Source organism: Melospiza georgiana, chromosome 32 (assembly GCF_028018845.1).
Source record: "Melospiza georgiana isolate bMelGeo1 chromosome 32, bMelGeo1.pri, whole genome shotgun sequence".
NCBI lineage: Eukaryota > Metazoa > Chordata > Aves > Passeriformes > Passerellidae > Melospiza > Melospiza georgiana.
In genome coordinates, this window is record NC_080461.1 from 3732501 (window position 1) to 3753628 (window position 21128).

Here is a 21128-nt window from a genome sequence, read left to right on the forward strand (position 1 = left end):
CAGGGACACACTGTTTGCAAAGCTCCAGTCAAAATCCCCCGTTGCACCGGGAGTATGATCTTTGCAGGATCCGCACCCATCAATTCCAAACACCGTTTCTGGCATTTGATTATCAAGCGAGCAATCAGCTCAAACAATGCAATTGCCGTCTTCTGTGGCTGATGGGGCAGGAAAACCCATTCCAAAACGTGCAAGGAATCAGACCATTTGTCACTCCATTGGCCAATGATGTCCGTGGGATGTGAATCTGGAGTGGTGATGAACACAGTGACATCAACGGAGGGATCAATGCGATAAACCTGACAAGCCAAAACAGCTTGCTGAGCCACCTCCAACGCCTTACTCGCCTCAGGGGTCAGTGTGGGAGGCGACTTTAGATTGTTAGCATTCAAAAACACATAATCACAGAGCGATTATATGCAGTGCTTTTTACTAAAGAGCTCTGGGAATCGGGGTATTACCCAAATCTGATCCTGACCATACATCCGAGATGATCATGTTTTTATACTCTATCGTTATATAACTTTCATGCAAATAATTAAACTTATATTGTTCTATTGTATACATAGATTTCAGTAAGCTTGGCCCCCCTCTGAACTTCCAACATAGTTTCTCATTATTCTTCTTATGGTTATATAATAATTATATTTAATCACTAAACAATCATCACATCTAACAATTATATAATTTATCATTCTGCTTACGCAGGTGCAGTTGATCTGGGAAAAGTCAAAGCCCAACATTTTAGATTCTATCTTTAACTTTTCCCAGGGCCCTGCTATCAAGATCAGAGTCTCCTTTCAACAAATCATACAGAGGAGACAGCTGTGCGTCGCTTAGTCCCAAGTACGGACGTAACCAAGTGATGACACCCACCAATTTCTGAGCATCATTCAGTGTCTTCACAGAATGCACAAATTGCACCTCCTGGTGACGGATCATCCATTCCAGAGTTTTGACCCCCAAGTTCTTCCAAGGTGGTTGTTGTTGAACCTTTTCTGGAGCCACCTGCAGTCCATGAGCATGCAAAGCATCGAGCAACCGAGGCTGAATCCTCAGCAGCTCATCCTCAGAGGATACCGCCACCAAAATTTCATCCATATAATGATACAGACGTGCATCAGGAAACTGCTTGTGAACTCCAGAAAAGGCAGGAGAATTCTGCATGCCCTGGGGCAACGCCCTCCGTTGATATCTCTGCACAGGCTCAGCCTCGTTAATCACTGGCACCGAGAAGGCAAACTTCGGTCTGTCTTTGGGATGCAAAGGAATCATAAAGAAACAATCCTTCAGATCCACAATGAGGACCGGCCAGTCTGCGGGAAGCATGGTAGGCGATGGCATGCCCGCCTGCAATGTTCCCATGCTTTCCATTCCGGCATTAACTGTTCGGAGGTCTCGCAACAACCTCCACTTCCCAGATTTCTTTTTGATGCAGAAGACAGGAGTGTTCCGGAGACTGGTAGAAGGCTCCAGATGACCTTGTGTGAGAATCCACAAAATTAAAGGATTTTGGGAAAGCTGCAAGATGCAGGCCTCAGAGAGAGCAGAACTGTGAGCAGAGCTATGCAGCAGCCATGAGATAGGTCAGCAAAAGAATTATTTAAACTGTAGAAAAGCAAGGGCAAATAGAACAATGGTCTGTGTATTAACACTTGTCTGAATAGCTCTGTAAGCTACAGAAAGTTTATCTAGCAAGATATTGGGAAGGTTAAAGCTTAATAATGGAGCTCTGTGCATTGTGTTTTAAGGCTTACAAGCAGGTATTGTATTCAAAATAAGAAAGTGTTGTTTTAACCAAAGGTACCTGTGCTTATGGGGATTGGATAGAACTACTGTCAATGTGCTTTTGCTTTGTGTGATTGGTCAAGAAATTTATAAAGTAAGTTGTAACATTAAGTTCCTGGTCTGCTGCCTGGAATGTGAGCTGCTGGCATCTTCCCATTGTCATAATCATGTAACGAGACTGATGCTGAAAAGTAAAGCAGCTCGGGGCACGTTCTACAGCAGCTCTGTCTGGTTCATGGTTTGTACAAAGCCCCCCTGCCGGCTCCACCCTGGTCCAACTACTCCTGCACCAGGTTCCGAAGGGCGTCCAGTTTATCTTGAGGGAGGGGCCACTGCTTCTCCAGACAGGTTTGCCCACCAGCCACCGAATAGGAGGCGTAGGACACTCTGCGCCCTTCATCGCAGTGACCCCCATCAAAAATCCGTCCCGATGCGCTCCCTCCAGACAGACAGAACATCCCTCCCCCAGAGGTTGGCAGGAGTAGAAGTGACATCAGGCCTGACCCAGGCTGTCTGTCCCGCCGGGTTCGTGACCAGCATGGGCCACTGGCTCACGCAGCATTGCGCCATCCCTCCCAGGCCCGCGACAGACGTCCCCACTGGATCCAGGGACCACTCTGGGAGCCAGGCAGCAAGGGAGAGAACCGTGACGCCAGCACCGCTGTCGAGAAGCCCGTGGGGGTGGATTTCCGACAGTGTCACACCAGGAACGGACAGGGTACACAGCATCTCGGGACGGTCCTTGGTCAGGACAGCAGTCCAGCAAACTTGAGGCGGCCCAGTGGATCCAAAGTCACCAGCTCCACGCAACTGGTCAGCTGTCCTGTGAACAGAGGACTTAAAAAGCACAAGTTGAGCAAGCCGTGTCCCTTTCAGGATCGTGACAGGAGGGGCTGCCCTGTGAAATCTGCATCAATGAACCCCAGGTGCACAATGATGCCCTGAAGGGTGGCACTGGACCTCCCTACCAGGAGAGCACTCATGCCCCCGTCCAAGGGATCAAAGGCATCCAGGGGAACCTTGTGTATTTTACAAGATTCTAAGACAACTGTTGCTGCGGTGCAGAATCCACACCTGCTGATCCGCGGGTGCTGGCTGCAAGCCGGCAAATGAGACCTCCATCGGCTCCGGGGTCTGGAGGGAAGCTTGTGTCTGGGCACGTCCCTGCTGCGCGCTCCGCTTCACGTTTCCCGAGCCCGGTAACGCCTGGCCATTAACATGGACAGTCGCCTTACAAATGTTGGACATGTGATTCGGCCTACCACACCGACCGCACAAGAACATGGGGAATCTGAACTTCTGTGCCTTCTTCCCCTGCTTCTTGCCAGCTGGCGCAGTCCCCTGCTGTGGCCACCTGCCCTGCAGTGCCACCCAGACCGGCTGCACAGCGGCAGCCACGGCAGCCAACTCCTGACCTGGGGGGTGATGTCCGCACAGGCCTCCGCAATCTGGGAGACAGTAGGAACACCAGGCAGAGCCACTATGACCCTCCTGCACGCATCATTGCAATTACACATCGCAAGGTTTGCAATCACAACCCTCCTTGCCACAGGATCAGGCACCTGCCTCTCCACAGACGCAGTCAGCCTTGCCGCAAATGCCATGAAAGGCTCTGTCGAGAGAAGGGGACCAGGACACCAGCTGGTTCATCACAGGTCCCGTTTATTGAAGAAAGCATCAAACACTTATACAGCAAATAATAAGCTCATGAATATTCTGTAATTTGCACCGTCCATTGGCCATACCACAACATCAGCTCTTCCCCATTCCTTAGGGGTTACATCTCTCTTTTCTCATGTCTCTATCACTATTTGTAATCATACTACAGCTAGGCCCAGGGACACGCTATCTTACAGGTGCAGAACTTGGAATTAGACACGGCTTTGTACTTTTCCTGTCTCTAGTCAGCTAAATTCCCAACAGGCTCAACATCCCCCTGGACGATGGCTGCAAACGGCTGCCTCGGAGCAGCCATTTCCAGGGTCTGAACAATCGCTGCCATTCCCAGCAGGGTCAAGCACAAGAGGATCGAAGCCAGCCTGCCCCTGAGCATTTTCATAAAGCCCCGTGCCCAACAGCATGTCAGCGACAACCCCACACCTGGGGTCCTGCCGCGCCAGCACAGCATTCTGCACCACTGCGTGGGCTGCCAAACGAGCCCACTTGGTCTCAAAAACACCAAATTGCACAGGGTCAAAAAGAGAATGTGCCTCATGATGGAGGTCATGAGGCGCCAGCACGTCCGTAGCAACCCTCCGGAGATTCTGCATAACCTCAGCAGACCCCAAACCATGCTGTGAGATGCAAAGCCGTATTTCGTGTCAGGTACAAACAGGCGACGTGTGTACTCGTGAACGCGAAATGTGTGGACACCGACAATGGGATAGTTGCGAATTCTAATAATAACTGAGGAAAATAAAGCATGGAAAAAGGCCTTTGAACCTATCTTTTGTTTGCAATTAATCCTAGTTGATTTAGGAGCATTGGAATTAAGGTGTTAGGGATGCTGCTTTTTGCTTGCATTTAATCCATAAAAAGCTCTGCAATAATAACCTTCTGAAGTATAATTTTAGAATTTTACTTGTATCCTTGAACCTATAGCTTTGGAATATATATAAAGGAAATATGCTTATCTCACGCCTTTTTGAAGCAGAGGAAAACAGCTTGAGAAAGGAAGATGAACATCACCTCAAGGGTTTATAGTTTCAACCAAAGAGAAGCTGGACATCACTGTTATGAGATTTATAGTCTCTGCAATTAAAAGGTGGACACACATCTGGGGAGCTGGACCCCACCAGATGGGATTCGTCTTTCTTCCTTCAGAAACTGGACCGTCACCATCTGGGGATACTCCTTTCAGATACATCCTGAGAAATTAAAATCACAATAGTGTATAGAATTGTGATGTAATAATTTGGAATAAAAATTGCTGATGAGTAAAAGATTGGAAATAGAAACTACTGAAAAAAGCTGATAAGTACCCCTATAAATACCTGTAACCCTCAATTATTGGTGTGCAGTTGGAGGGAAAACTTCCCCCACTGTACCCAGCCCTGTATTGCTCATACTTTATCATAATAAATAATAAATTTATTGCTGCTTGAATATTGGCCTAGTCAAGCTTCTTATTCATAGCAATGCTGAGCAACCACATCACAGACTTCTCTCTCCAGCTTATACGAAAGGGGTTCATGGGTGTTGTGAGTGACACCCCTGAGCACAGGGAAAGCCTGGGAACCCCCTGGCAAAGCCACCGCACCTGCTGTGTCCCGGTCCTTGGGCCCCACAGGGACAAGAGGAGATGATCGATGGGAGCCAGGTCAACACCACTCGCCCCTGCACCCCCTGCAGCACCGGCAGTGTCGAAGGAAGGAGACCAGGACACCAGATGGTTCATCACAGGTCCAGTTTATTAAAGAAAGTATCAAATATTTATACAGCAAATAATAAGCTTATGAATATTCTGTAAGCCAAGCAATCTATTGGTTAAACTATACCATCAACTCTTCCTCATTCCTTTGGGCCTACGTTCTCTACTTCTCACACCTATGAGAAGAGGTGTGTCCATAGAGGACACACTATGCTGTCCATTTCTTTATCATACTCAGCTAGGCCCAAGGACACGTTATCTTTGCAGGTGCAAGATTTGGAATTAACCACTGTCTTGTACTTTTCCATTCTTTAGCCTGCTGCTTTCTCAACAGACACCCTGCCTGCAAAAAGGCCTCTGCCCTAGTTAGGACATCTCTATCAAATCAATTCGGCTGTGTCCTCTCTCCTCAAGCCACTCTTTGACAAAACTCTCCACACGGCAGAGCCAGAGGAGCCCACTCTGCAACCCGGCAGATACCATGAACAGGCAGGCTCATTCATCTCATTGGTCTTGGTTTTGGCTTCTCGCCAGAAACGCACGGGGTTCCTCAGACACACGGTCACCTGGCACGAGGGAAGTGTCCACAAATTCGACGAGGAAGCGCCACAGCCCCGGGAGCCCACCGGCCTCCCGCTGGCCGTGTCAGCATTCGCGCTAAAGGTAAACACCTCTATTACAAACCCGGTGTGGGCTGGGACGACGTGACCATGGTCACAGGGGCTTTCAGGATGAGAGAGAGACGAGAATGTTGACTCCATGATCAGAAGGCTTGATTTATTATTTTATTATATATATATATACTACATTATAACTATACTAAAAAGAAATAGAAAGGAAAAGGTTTATCAGAAGGCTAGGCTAAGAATAAAATTGAAAAGAATGAATAACAAAGATCTGTGTCCCGGCAGAGAGCGAGAGCAGCTCTGCCGTGAGTGGTCAGTACATCCAAACACCCACAGGAGACCAATCAAGGATCCACCTGTTGCATTCCACAGCAGCAGATAACCATCGTTTACACTTTGGTGCTGAAACTTCTCAGCTTCAGCAGGAAAAATCCTAACGAAAGGATTTTAATGAAAAGATGTCTGTGACAGGATGAGACCAGCAAGGAGCCCCTGTCCCCAACACAGAGGAGGAGCGGGGTGCCCAGAGAGGTGCAGCCCGTGGAGCCGCATCACTGCAGAGTGGCACAAGGGAGCCTGGCACAGCCAAATCCACCCCAGGGGAGCCATCGCCATCCCCCAGTTGGATTTGTCCCCCAGCACACTGTCCCAGGGTGGGGAGAGAGCTCCACATCGCACAGAAACTCAAACACCCCCTCGCCCATGTCCGAGACAGAAGGGCTCCACTGGGAACTCCGAGGGATACAAGAGCCAGACCCCTGCCAAAGCTCCTCACACTTTTTCCACTGCACCAGCAGCGATCCCACGTCTGCGGTGCAATCATCAAAGAGGGCCTGCATGAGGCGGACCCCCACGAGAGACCACTCCTCCTCGGAGAATGGCTCTGCAGAGTCCGAAAAGAGCCCTTGCTCTCAGGCCCACAGAAACAATCTCTCAAAATCATCCCAGGAAACAGAAACCTGTTTCCACTCCAGGACCCCCCTCCAGAGATCCAAAATGAGGGAATCCTCCTTGAAACTCGCAGAGGTTGCCATCACCACCAGAACAGCAGGCAAAGCACCAAAGAGGGGGGACAACACAACCTCACCAGCAATCCGGACTCTGTGTCTCAGCCTACACTCTGGCAGTCACCCGATGTCACTAGAGGACACAGAAGAACAGAAGCGCACACCGCTGTTCTCAGGGTGAAGGAAAAGGGAAGTTTATTTTCTGACTCCAACATTTATAGTTTTCCAAGAGTGACAGCGGACTGGAAGGTGACAGTGACACCTCTCCAATGACTCTGGTCAATCCAACAGTCCGTCAATTTCTCCTCCTCTATTAAGGAATGCAAAAGAATGAGTTATTTACAGAAAGTGTGTGAGAAAGTTCGCTACAAGAATGTCAACATCAGAAGGCTTAGAAAAACTTAAAAAAACAGGGTGACAGAGGGGTCAATTAAAACAGGGCAGGGGTCAATTAAATCAAGGGACGGTCTTTGGTGGTTACTGGGGCAATTAAATCAAAGGAGGGTCTCTGGTGGTTTCTGGGTTAAGGGAGACACTGAGAGAGAAACAGAGCAGGCAAAGAGAGGCAGGAGAGAAAGGAGGACACAAACACAATGACCTGAGAAGGAGGCATTCTGCAAACAGAACTGCAATGGACTGAAAATGAACGGGAAAGAAATCAATAAGTCTGAGAGTTTTATTTGCTATCAAATACATCCCACAAACCCTGACCCACAGAATCTCCATCCCACCAATCTAATTGAGATCCTACTACTCCAAATCACCTCCAAACCCCATCTCACCCTGGTGGCTGTGGAATTGAGTAGGTTTGTGAAGAGGTAGAGCTTTTTTGAGGTGCGAAAAAGCCCTTTTGATGTGGGCCTGAGTTCTCTGAGTCTAAGACTGAGCTGTTTTCACTGGGATTTGAGGTGACAGATCCATCCCTCTCGGCTTTTAGACTGCAGAGAGGCGGAGAAGATAAAAAACTTAATGCGAAAGCAAAAGGAGAAGCAGCCAGGTGTGTTGCCAACATGGATCACAGGGAATGTGAGTGACCAGGGCTGTGCCCAAAGTGCCTCCTCCAGTGGGGAATGGAGCTGGAGCAGCGCACGAAGCTCTGCCCGCACTCAGGGCACTCACAGGGCTTCCCTTACCAGTGCCTCTGTTGGTGTCGGGTCAAGTGAGAGCTGCTGGAGAAGCTCTTCCCACACTGGGGACACTCGTAGGGCCTCTCCCCAATGTGGATGCACCGGTGCCTGATGAGGTGGGCGTTCTGCCTGAATCCCTTCCCGCACTCGGGGCATTGGAAGGGCCTCTCCTCTGTGTGACTCTGATAGTGCCTGATGAGACGGGAGCTGATCTGAAACCCCTTCCCACACTTGGAACACTCATAGGGCCTCTCCCCAGTGTAGGTCCTCTTGTGGGAGGACAGGTGGGAGCTCTGTGAGAAGCTCTTCCCACACTCCCCACACTCGTAGGGCCTCTCCCCAGTGTGGGTTCTCTGGTGCTTGATCAGGTTGGAGCTCAGGCTGAAGCTCTTCCCACACTCCCCACACTCGAAGGGCCGTTCTCCAGTGTGGATCCTCTGGCGCTTGATCAGGCTGGAGCTCTGGCTGAAGCTCTTCCCACACTCCCCACACTCATAGAGCTTCTCCCCAGTGTGGATCATCTGGTGCACAATCAGGTTGCAGTTCCGCCTGAAGCTCTTCCCACACTCCATGCACGTGTGAGGCTTCTCCCCATCATGGAGCTGCTCATGGAGTACCAGCTCCGAGCTCTGGCTCCATCTCCCACCACCTTCCCGGCCCAGGCTGGCTCTTTCCCCCTCAGATCCCCGCCAGCTGCATTTGCAGCTCCTCCTCGTGTGGCATCTCTGGGGCTTTTCCTCCCCGTTGGCTTCCTGCGCCGTGGAGCCGCTCAAAACGGCCTCTGCCACCAGGTTCTGCCACGGGCATTTGTCCTCCCTGCTCTCCATGCTCAGCTCCTGCTCTGGGGGAGGAAGGACAGGATGGGATTTGCCTCCATGCCACAGGCAAGGGCAAGGAGATTCCCCAGGGCTGAGCTGCAGCCGGGGCTGTGCTGGGCTGGGAGATGGAGCAGCACAGAGGGGAAAGGGGCACTGATTTCCTCCTCACCTGCCTCAGTGTCCCAGGGCATCTTCCTCTTCCTCACAGCATCCCAGGGGTTGGCAATGGGAAATCCTGGTTTGGGGAAAACAAGGGATGAGCACGGTGAGTTTGAAGGTCCCTCTGCCCGAGTCCGTCTCTATAAGTCACTGGCCACGTGGGCTCCATAAAAACCTCCCAAATACCAAAAGATTCAGCCCTGGAAAAGCCTCCCGGGAGTTCCCTGTCCCTGGTCCCTCCCCTCTGGTGTTACAGTGTTCCCCCCTGTCCCAGCTGCTGGGGTCACGCTTGGATTGGGGGTCCCCCTTCTCCTCGGTGCCCGCCCTGTCCAGGCTGCTGGCAGTCCCAGCAATGCCAAAAGCTCCCCCCTCTTGGCTCTCCCCATTTCGGGATGCCGGGGCTGTTTGGGCTCCCGGGCTCCCTTCTCCCCTCATTCTCTGCTCGGGGCTGCAGCGGCTCCAAGGAGTTCCCCCTGCCCCTCTCCAGGCTCTTGAGGCTCCCGCCAATGGCGGCGCTCCCCCCTCTCTGGGCTCCCCACTTTGGGCTCCTGGGGCACACAGGGCTCTGCTCCTCCAGGCTGCCTCTGCCGGCACCGCCACCGGCACCCCCCGATGTCCCCCCGAGGGGCCTTTTCCACTCAGCCTTGGACTGCTTCATTCTCCAAACATCCCCCCAAAAACCCAACTGGGAGTGACTGGGAACATTCTGCAGGGAACTGGGCTACGCTGAGGGATACTGGGAGTAACTGGAACAAAAGTGAGGGTGAAAGAGAGCAACTGGAACCATGTGGAGCACAACTGGTTCATACTGGCAGGGACTGGGAGCACACTGGGCTCATCTTTGGATCATACTGGCAGGGACTGGACTAATACTGGGAGTGTCTGAGAGCGACTGGGAACACACCCTGCACATCATCCCCCATGCTGGGCCTGACTGGGAGCAACTGGGAGCACGCTGGGAGCAAATGGCATCATACTGGGAATGACTGGGCTGATCCAGGAAGGAACTGGGAACCATGCTGGAGGTGGCTGGGACCATACTGGGAGAGACTGGAAGCAACTGGGATTATACTGGGACCACACTGGGAGGGCTGGCATGTGACTGGGATCAAACTGGAGCTTACTGGGATCATATTGGGGTTGAAAGGGAGCAACTGGGATCACACTTTGGGCTACTGGGAGCAACGGAGGGAAACTGGGACGATGCTGCAAGCAAACTGGAGGAACTGGGAAGGACTGGATGCATGCTGGAGGCAACTGGGATATACTGGGCATGACTGGGGGATCATACTGGGAGAACTGACACCTTACTGGGGCCACTGGCAGTGCCTGGAAATGACTACAGACATGCTGGGGGCAACTGGGATATACTGGGAGTGTCTGTCACCATACTGGGGGGACTGGAACCACACTGGGAACAACTGGGACCATGCTGGGGAGAACTGGGATCACACTGGGGGCACTGGCATTAAACTGGGAGTGAGTGGGAGCAACTGAGGTTAGACTGCAGGTGACTGGGATCATACTGGGAGTTGCTACACTCATACTGGGATTATACTGGGTGTGAACGGAACCTGACTGGGGGTTACTGGGAGCAACTGGGATCAGCTGGAAGGTTCTGGAACCATGATGAGAGCACTGAGACTATAACTGGGGCAACTGGGATCATACTGGGAGCAACTGGGACAAGCCTTTGAGTACAGATGGAAACTGAGATTATGCTAGAGGAAACTGGGAGCAACTGGGAAAGACTGGGATCATTCTGAGGAAACTAAAACCCACTGGGAGTGTCTCTAACCATACTGGGGGCACTGGAACCACACTGGGAACAGCTGGGATCATGCTGGGAGCAACTGGGACGATGCTGGGGGAAACTGAATCTACCCTGGAGGCAACTGGACACAACTGGGACCCTTCCGGGAGAGACTGGGACTGTTATTGGGGCAACTGGGATCATAATGGGAGGAACTGGGAACAACTGGAATTATGCTGGGAGCAACTGGGATCACAGTGAGAGCAGCTGAGTCCATACTGGGTTACACTGGGACCGCATTGAGAGCGACTGGAATCATACTGGCATTGACTGGGAGTGGCTGGTTTTGTGGATTTTGGGGTGGTTTGGATTTTGGGGGATTTTATTGGCATTTTGAGGGGGAGTTTTTCCGGGGAAGTTTGGTGTTTATTGAAATTTTTTTTGTGTCTTTTTTTTAAATTTTGTTTGTTTTACTGGGATTTTGTTGTGATTTTTTGGGACTCTCAGAAATTCTGGGGGTTTTATTGGGATTTTTAGGAGATTTTGGGGCATTTTATTGGAATTGTGGTAACATTAAGTAGGATTCATAAGGGATTTGGGGTTTTTTGGGATTTGGGGGGTTTTGTGGAGTTTTTTGTGTGTTGCCAGGATTTCTTTGGATCTTGGGGGAGATTTTGTGGGACTTATTATGGTTTTGGGGACATTTTTCTGGGATTTGCAGATTTTAATCAGGATTTTTGGTGTTATTGGGATTTCAAAGGATTTTGTGGGCTGTTATTGGGATTCTAGGGTGTTCTAATGGGATTTTGAGAGATTTAATTGGGATTTTGTGGGTTTTGTGGAGATTTTGGTGCCTGTCAGCTGTTCCCCACACCCAAGGAATGCTCCAAAGCCCCCCTAAAATTCCACAAAAACCCAAAAAAATCCCCCAAAATTACATGAAAGTCCTCAAAACCCCCAGAGAATCTCCAGAAATCCCAGTGGAACTCACCAAAATTTAAAACAACTGCTAAAAATTTCAATAAATCCCCCCCCCGCAAAAACTCCCCTGCAACCCAAACAAAACACTTAAAATCCAAAACCCTCAAATCAACAAAAACCCCAAAATCACGTAACCATCTGAAAACCCAATAATTCTCCCCAAAAATTCCCCCCAAACCCCCAACAAAATCCCACAAAGCCCAAAAAAGCCATCTCGAAATTCCCAAAAACCCTCCAAAACTCCAAAATTCCCACAAATCTCCCCAAACCCCCCAGACTCAGTGGGGCCGTCCTGGATCAGGGGGCACCGGCCGGTGGAACAGGAGCCACTTCAGGGGGCCCTCGGAGCTTTTTGGGGAGGGGGCACCATGGGAGACCCCTCAAAAACCGGGATGGGGGGGGAACCCCTGCTGTGCCCCCTCCCCCCGAAACCCCCAGACCCCGGTTCAGGGTGGGCCTGGGACCCCCGGGACCCCTCCAGGAACCCCAAACCGCCCAGAGCTCCCCCAGGGTTGGCCCAGAACCACCCCGGGCCCCCAAAACCTCCCCAGGACTCAGACCCCCCTCCCCATTTCCTCCGAAAATTTACCCCAGACCCACCTGAGACCCCCCCGCAAATCCATCAGACTGCCCCAAATCCCCCTCAGACCCCTCAATCCCCACCAAACCCTATGAAATCCCCTCAGAATCCCCCACATTTCTCCAGAGCCACCTCAAGCCCCCCAGATCCACTCACAACGCCCCAGTTTCTCTCGAAATCCCCCAAAATCCCCTCAGACCCTTCAAATTCCCCTCAGATCCCTCTTAACCCACCTGAGAACGCTCCAGACCCTCTCAAGTTTCCCCCCAAGCTCCCCAAAGCCTCCTCAGACCTGTTATGAACAAAAATTTGGTTAATATTTTTTTCTGTGAGAAAAAGTTACCACTACTGCTGGGCTGCTGCCTTTGTTATTGTAATCACGGGTCGTTGTCGTTAATGGTTGTTTTTGTATTAGTAAAAGCCCTGGCTGGGGCGAGGTAATGGCCCTTCTCCTGGGGGGGGGACCTTGCCCGAAGCTAAGTTTTACCTTTCTCAGAATAGGGAAGACACCTGAGAAGGTGGGGGGGGGGTTATGCAAAGTGACTCGCAAGACCAGAATGCTTTGTGGGACCCCCATCTCCAAACTCAGGGAGAAACCCCAAAAACAACGAGCCACCTAAGAGTTGAGAGACTGGAGTGATGTCTGGATGTGAGGAACCGAGTGCTGAGCCTGCAGAGATGCGGAACACCTTCGGACCCTCTCACCCTGACCAAGAGAGTTGACCCCGGTGGTGAGACCAAGCTGACAGAGTGGGAGGGACCACCATCTGATGGGATCAGGAGGCCCCAAAGGCTCCTAAGAGGATCTGATCCCCAGCTCTGCTCCTGGTGGACAGAACTGCGCATATCCTCCTGCTCTGAGTCGCCTTGGGAGAGACGACGGATGCTGCAGACCGTCGAGCCGCCCAATCCTGAGCTGATCACATTTAAAAAAGGCATTAAAAAGGAGAAGAAGTCTCCTGGCCCCTGTTTATTTCAAGACCCCCTCATTCTCCCCATTCCAGCATTCTGTCAGGGACTCCCTGCCCTTCTTCCCTCTGCTCCCAGCTGCAGAATGTGCAGCAAAGCCGCCTTTGCTGTCTGCTCGGGGAGCCCAGCCAGCTGCTGCAGCCTGACCCTGCCCTGCACAGCTCCCCTGGCAGGCACGGCAGGAGCAGCGCCCCGGCAGCCTCAGCAATTGCCCTCTGACATCTCTGGCACGCACTGCCATGGGCTGCAATTCCAGCTGCCAGCAAGGAAAAGATGCTCCTGCCCTTCAAGGCCAAATTCTGAAGGGGCCAAGACACAAATGCAGCAAGATCTTACACAGACATTTCACTGCCAGCCTCTATAACTTCATCCAGGGTGTTTGAGCACCTGGATGGGGAAGGGAAAAAAAAAAATAATCAGGGGAGGGTCTTTGGCTGGGAGCTGCCACAGGTAAAGAGAGGCCCTGGAAGGGAAAAGGAGCAGACCCAGGAAATCAAGAGAGAAAGCCGGACACAAATGGCAACCAGCTGACAAGGTGGCACTCTGAAAACCAAACCTGGGCTTATGGAATAGGAATGGGACAGAAATGAAGAATTCTGAAACTTTATTTACTTGGCTTCTCTGAGCAATCTGTGAAGCCAGGACTTCACCATCCTGACAGGGAGGAAGTATTTTCTAGATCAAACCTGAGCTTCGTCCCTTTTACTCTGAGCCCCGTAAATCCCAATGAACTCATTTGTGGTCGTTTTCATCAAGGGCCCAAGCTCTTTGTTCCAGCACATCCAGCAAGCACCAGGCAGGACAGCACAGGAACCCAACACTCAGCTGAGGGACTCAGAACATCTAAACACCAGCAGGGCACATTGCTCATTTTTGCTCCAATAGATTTGAGAAATGAAACCCTGGGGATAAGAGCTCTTTTTCAGAGCAGTAATTGCTATTTGATGTTAATGAAGTTGATAGGGTCTGAATTTGAAGTGTTGGTCTGTTGTTAAACATTGAACGTTACAGTTCTAGGACTTGCCTTTAGTTGCCGCTATCCAGTGTTACCATTTTTCCCTGTATTTGTATCTCTCCCCGGCATACTCTGTATTTGTGCCCCTTTCCGCCTCAGCCCAGATTTGTATCCCTTCCCGTCCCAGACTGAATTTAAATGAGAGGCCGTGGGAACTCCATGAACCCTCTCCGAACAACAAACCAGCACATAAACGATGACTTTACCCCAGCAGAACCGCACTAAATCACCCACCCTTGAGCAGAGCCGGATTCTGTCCTGCCCCCATAATTTTAATAGTGCTCAGCTTGGAGGATCCCCCTATGCTCCGAGCCAACGTTGCCTTCCTAAGGACTCTGGTGAGGACGGAAGCCCCGGCTGTGCCGAGAGACAAAGCTGCGCTGCTGCTGCTGCTGCTGCTCCTCCTCCTCCTGCTCAGCGCGGTCCTGTGGGAGCAGCGGCGCCGTGCGCGACCCCTCGGGTTCCGCACCCAGAGCTGTCTTTAATAAAGGCCTTTTGAAAGGAGCTGCTCTCCTGGCCCTGTTTATCACACTGCCAGAGCCCCTCCCCAAAACCTCCAAAACCCTCCCAGGACACCCTCAGGACCCCCCCAGAGCCCGCCCCAAACTCCCGCAGGACCATCCCAACACCCCCAGACCCTCCCAAGACCTTCCTACGACCCCACCCCAAAACCCTCCCAGACCCTCCCACGACCACCCCGCTTCGTGATCCCTCTTAGGACCCATCCGCGCCCCCCAGGTCCCCCCACAATGCCCCAGGGCCCCTCCCCAAAGCCCCTCCGGACCCTCCCCCGCCCCCCCGATCCCCTCTCCGGCCCCTCCCGCTCCTGTCCCGAGCCCGGCGGGTCCCGGCCGCGGTGGGGAACGGAGTGCCGCTTCCGTCTCGCCTCTGATTGGCTGGGCCGGCGCCGGGGAGGCGGGCCTTGCTGAGGGGAGCTGCGTCGTGATTCGTTAGTTCGGGGCCGCGCAGCGCGGTGATTGGTCGGCTCGGCGGGACGCGCCGCTCTTGGCTAGGGGTGTCGGCGGACGCGGCTTGAGCGAGTCTGGATCGTTCTGAGGTGGGTTTAGGGGGATCTGAGGGGAAGTGGGAGGGTCTAAGGGGATTTTGGGGGATTGTGTGAGGAACTGGGGGGTTGCGAGGTTGGTCCGGGGAGAAATTTGGGGGACTCTGAGCGGATTTCATAGGGTTTTGGGGGGAATTGAGGAGTCTGAGGGGGATTTGGGGCAGTCTGATGGATTTGCGGGGGGGGTCTCAGGTGGGTCTGGGGTGAATTTCGGGGGGAAATGGGGGGGGGTCTGAGAGTCCTGGGGAGGTTTTGGTGCCCAGGGTGGTTCTGGGCCAACCCTGGGGGGGCTCTGGGCGGTTTGGGGTTCCTGGAGGGGTCCCGGGGGGTCCCAGGCCCACCCTGAACCGGGGTCTGAGGGTTTCGGGGGGAGGGGGCACAGCGGGGTTCTCCCCCCCCACCCGGTTTTTGGGGGTCTCCCATGGTGCCCCCTCCCCAAAATGCTCCGAGGGCCGCCTGAAGTGGCTCCTGTTCCACCGGCTGGTGCCCCCCGTTATTAATAAGAAGCTTGACTAGGCCAATATTCAAGCAGCAATCGATTTATTATTTATTATGGTAAAGTATGAGCAATACAGAGCTGGGTACAGTGGGGGAAGTTCTCCCTTCAACTGCACACCGATAATTGATGGTTACAGGTATTTGTAGGGGTAGTCATCAGCTTTTTTCAGTAGTTTCTATTTCTAATCTTTTACTCATCATCAATTTTTATTCCAAATTATTACATCACAATTCTATACACTATTGTGATTTTAATTTCTCAGGTTGTATCTCAAAGGAGTATCTCCAGATGTTGATGGTCTAGTTTCCAAAAGAAGAAAGACGAATCCCATCTGGTGGGGTCCAGCTCCCCAGATGTGTGTCCACCTTTTAATTGCAGAGACCATAAATCTCATTACAGTGATATCCAGCTTCTCTTTGGTTGAAACCATAAACCCTTGAGGTGATGTTCATCTTCCTTTCTCAAGGTGTTTTTCTCTGCTTCAAAAAGGCGTGAGATAAGCATATTTCCTTTATATATATTCCAAAGCTATAGTTTCAAGGATACAAGTAAAATTCTAAAATTATACTTCAGAAGGTTATTATTGCAGAGCTTTTTTATGGATGAAATGCAAGCAAAAAGGAACATCCTTAACACCTTAATTCCAATGCTCCTAAATCAACTAGGGTTAATTGCAAACAAAAGAGAGGTTCAAAGGCCTTTTTCCATGCTTTATTTTCCTCAGTTATTATTAGAATTCACAACTATCCCGTTGTCGATGTCCACATATTTCCCATTCGCAAGTACACACGTCAGCTGTTTGTACCTGACACAAAACACAGCTTTGCCTCTCACACCCCTGATCCAGGACGGGCCCACTGAGTCTGGGGGATTCTGGGGGGGTTTGTGGGGATTTTGCGAGGGTTTTGGGGATTTTGGGGTGACTTTTTTGGGCTTTGGGGGATTTTATTGTCAGTTTCTAAGGAATTATTTGAGGTTTTGGGATGTAATTGGGCGAGAATTGCGTGATTTTCAGGCTTTTGTATTTTGGGGGATTTTATTGGGGTTGTGAGGGGTTTCTTGAGAAAGGACTTATTGAAATTATTTGGAGTATTTTTTAATCTTGGTGAGTTCCACTGGGATTTTCAGAGATTCTCTGGGGTTTTCGAGGGTTTTCTTGTAATTATTGGGGATTTTGTGGGATTTTCATGGAATTTTGGGGGGCTTTTGGGGCATTCCTTGGTGTGGGGAAGAGCTGAGAGGCACCAAAATCTCCTTAAAACTCCCAAAGTCCAAATAAAACCCACTAAATCCCAATTAAATCTCTCAGAATCTCATTAGAACACCCTAGAATCCCAATAAAAGCCCACAAAATCCTTTGAAATCCCAATAATCCTGACTAAACTCCTCAAGTCCCCCAAAAATGTCCACAAAACCATAAAAAGTCCCACAAAATCTCCCCCAAGATCCAAAGAAATTCTGGCAACACACAAAAAAACCCCACAAAACCCATCAAATCCCACCAAAAATCCCAAAAAAACCCAAAATCCCAATGAACCCCACTAAATGGCTCCACAATGCCAATAAAATGCCCCAACATCAACTAAAAATCCCAATAAAACCCTCAGAATCATTGAGAATCACAAAAAATCCCAACAAAATCTCAGTAAAACAAACAAAATTCAAAAGAAGCCACAAAAAATTCAATAAACCCCCAAACACCCCAGAAAAACTCCCCCTCAACATGCCAATAAAATCCCCCAAAATCCAAACCCCCCCAAAATCCACAAAACCAGCCACTCCCAGTCACTCCCAGTATGATTCCAGTCGCTCTCAATGAGATCCCAGTGTAACCCAGTATGGACTCAGCTGCTCTCACTGTGATCCCAGTTTGATCCCAGTTGCTCCCAGCATAATTCCAGTTGTTCCCAGTTCCTCCCATTATGATCCCAGTTGCCCCAATAACAGTCCCAGTCCCTCCCAGCAGGGTCCCAGTGGTGCCCAGTTGCCTCCAGGGTAGATTCAGTTTCCCCCAGCATCGTCCCAGTTGCTCCCAGCATGATCCCAGCTGTTCCCAGTGTGGTTCCAGTGCCCCCAGTATGGTTAGAGACACTCCCAGTGGGTTTTAGTTTCCTCAGAATGATCCCAGTCTTTCCCAGTTGCTCCCAGTTTCCTCTAGCACAATCCCAGTTTCCATCTGTTGCTCAAAGGGTGGCCCCAGTTGCTCCCAGTATGATCCCAGTTGCCCCAGTTATAGTCTCAGTGCTCTCAGCATGGTTCCAGAACCTTCCAGCCCATCCCAGTAGCTCCCAGTAACCCCCAGTCAGGTTCCATTTACTCCCAGTGTAATCCCAGTATGATTGCAGTCTACTCCCAGTATGATCCCAGTCACTTGCAGTCTAATCCCAGTTGCTCCCAGTCACTCCCACGCTGATGCCAGTGCCCCCACTGTGATCCCAGTTGCTCCCAGCATGGGCCCAGCTGTTCCCAGTGTGGTTCCAGTCCCCCCAGTATGCTTACAGACACTCTCAGTATGGTCCCAGTTAAACCCAGTTGTCCCTGCTCTGGTCCCAGTTACTCCCCAGATGATCCCAGTCCCTCCTAGCATGGTCCCAGTTGTTGTTGTTATATTTCTGGAGTCCCAGCTCTCAGGCTGCCACAGCTCTCGGCTGTCCTATCTTGTATTGCTGTTGTTATATTTCTAGAGTCCCGTACCTTCAGGGTGCTCTTCTCACACACAGCTCTTCACAGCAGTGTCACTCCTGCTTCTTGGTCAGGGCTCCTCCAAAACTCTCCCTGCACGGCCACCCCACTCCCTTTTATCCCAGTTATCTTCATTAGCCACAGCAGCCACCCAATTAAGGACATCACAGCTGCAGCCCATTTACAATTAGGATCAGGGCACGGCCACTTATACAATACATAGATTTTACTAGGACTCCTACTATACCCACTCACTCCCAGTTGCCCCCAGTGTGGGCCCCGTTCTCCCCAGCATGGTCCCAGCTGTTCCCAGTGTGGTTCCAGTCCCCCCAGTATGGTGACAGACACTCCCAGTATATCCCAGTTGTCCCCAGCATGTCTGTAGTCATTTCCAGGCACTGCCAGTGGTCCCAGTAAGGTGTCAGTTCTCCCAGTATGATCCCCCAGTCATGCCCAGTATATCCCAGTTGCCTCCAGCATGCATCCAGTCCTTCCCAGTTCCTCCAGTTTGCTTGCAGCATCATCCCAGTTTCCCTCACTTGCTCCCAGTAGCCCAAAGTGTGATCCCAGTCACTCCCTTTCAACCTCAATATGATCCCAGTAAGCTCCAGTTTGATCCCAGTCACATGCCAGCCCTCCTAGTGTGGCCCCAGTATAATCCCAGATGCTTCCAGTCTCTCCCAGTATGGCCCCAGCTGCCTCCAGCATGGTTCCCAGTTGCTTCCTAGATCAGCCCAGTCAGTCCCAGTATGATGCCATTTGCTCCCAGCATGCTCCCAGTTGCTCCCAGTCAGGCCCAGTATGGGGGATGATGTGCAGGGTGTGTTCCCAGTCGCTCTCAGACACTCCCAGTATTAGTCCAGTCCCTGCCAGTATGATCCAAAGATGAGCCCAGTGTGCTCCCAGTCACTGCCAGTGTGAACCAGTTGTGCTCCACATGGTTCCAGTTGCTCTCTTTCACCCTCACTTTTGTTCCAGTCACTCCCAGTATCTCCCAGTGTACCCCAGTTTCCTCCAGCATCTTTCCAGTTCCTTCCAGTATGATCCCATTTGCTCACAAGCACTCCCAGTCAGCCTCAGTGTAGTGGCACTCACTGCCAGTATTATCCCAGTCACCTCCAGCATGATCCCAGTTCATCCCAGTTGAAGTCCAGCAGTTTCCAATCACCACCAGCATGCACCCAGTCACTCCTAGCATGTTCCCAGTTACTCACAGCTATTCCCAGTCACACTCAGCACCATCCCTGTCACTCCCAGTTTATCCCATTTCTCCCTAACAGGGTCACAATTGCTCCCTGCAGGCTCCTACTCACTCCCAGTATGATCCCATTATGATCCCAGTCTCCATCAGTGCGATCACAGTCTGGCCTGACATGGCACTATGATCCCAGCATGATGTCAGTACATAGCAAATACAGTCCCAGTCACTCCCAGTACGATCCCAGTATGATCCCAGTACAAATCCAGTACAGTCCCAGTCACTCCCAGTACGATCCCAGTCCAGCCCAGTGCTGTCAGTGCTGCCACTGCTGGGATCCCCCAGCCCTGTGTGCGTTCCCCCCTGGCGGATGTGCCGAGAGGAGCCCCAAGGGCTGGCAGTGGCCAGGCAGGGTCCCCAGCAAGGCCCAGTTTGGATGTGCAGCCCCCAGTTTGCCCAGTTTGCCTCTCCTTTGGCCCGGGCCGGGCTCCCCCGCCCGCAGCGGCTGGGAGCAGCCGAGAGCCCCGCGCTGCCCATCCCGACCTGTCCCGGCTCCATCCCCGCTCCTGCCGCGGGCTGCGAGGGCTACGGGAATGGGCACCGAGGGTGTGGCTGCTGCTGGGGGAGGAGGAGGAGGGAGGGAAGGGCAGGGATGAGGGGTAAGGGAGGAGGAGGAGGAGGAGAAGGAATGGAAGGGGCAGGATGGAAGAGGAGAAGGAGGTGGGTATAACACAGAGGAGCTCGAGGAGGGATGGAAGAGGAGAAGCGGGAGGAGAAAGAGGAGGGAAGGAGGCGGGGTTACAGGGGAGGAGGAGCGGGAGGAGGGATGGAGGAGGAGAAGGAGGTGGGGATAAGACGGAGGAGGAGCGGGAGGAAGAGGCGGGACAAAGGCTGATCAAGGCTGATCAAGGCTGAACAGAAGGAACCGCGCTGCAGCCCTGCCTGAATTCGCAGCCCACACCCGTGGGATCATTGCCCCCCCCCCGTTGCGCCGGTGAGCAGGGAGGGGGAGCCCAGCCCAGACATCCCAGGGGGTCCCTGGGTTGGGTTTTTGGGGGGATGTTTGGAGAATGAAGCAGTCCAAGGCTGAGCGGAAAAGGCCCCTGGGGGGAACATCGGGGGGTGCCGGTGGCGGTGCCGGCAGAGGCAGCCTGGAGGAGCAGAGCCCTGTGTGCCCCAGGAGCCCAAAGTGGGGAGCCCAGAGAGGGGGGAGCGCCGCCATGGGCGGGAGCCTCAAGAGCCTGGAGAGGGGCAGGGGGGCTCCTTGGAGCCGCTGCAGCCCCGAGCAGAGAATGAGGGGAGAAGGGAGCCCGGAAGCCCAAACAGCCCCGGCATCCCGAAATGGGGAGAGCCAAGAGGGGGGAGCTTTTGGCATTGCTGGGACTGCCAGCAGCCTGGGCAGGGCGGGCACTGAGGAGAAGGGGGACCCCCAATCCAAGTGTGACCCCAGCAGCTGGGACAGGGGGGAACCCCCGAACACCAGAGGGGAGGGA

General features: G+C 52.1%; 2 pseudogenes; one reads left to right on the plus strand and one right to left on the minus strand.

Moving 5' to 3' along the window:
* LOC131094962 (zinc finger protein 850-like) overlaps positions 1-14725 on the minus strand; it is a 566308-nt pseudogene extending 551583 nt beyond the window's left edge.
* Positions 1-21128, plus strand: part of LOC131094972 (zinc finger protein 850-like) — a 590323-nt pseudogene that overhangs the window by 447529 nt on the left and 121666 nt on the right.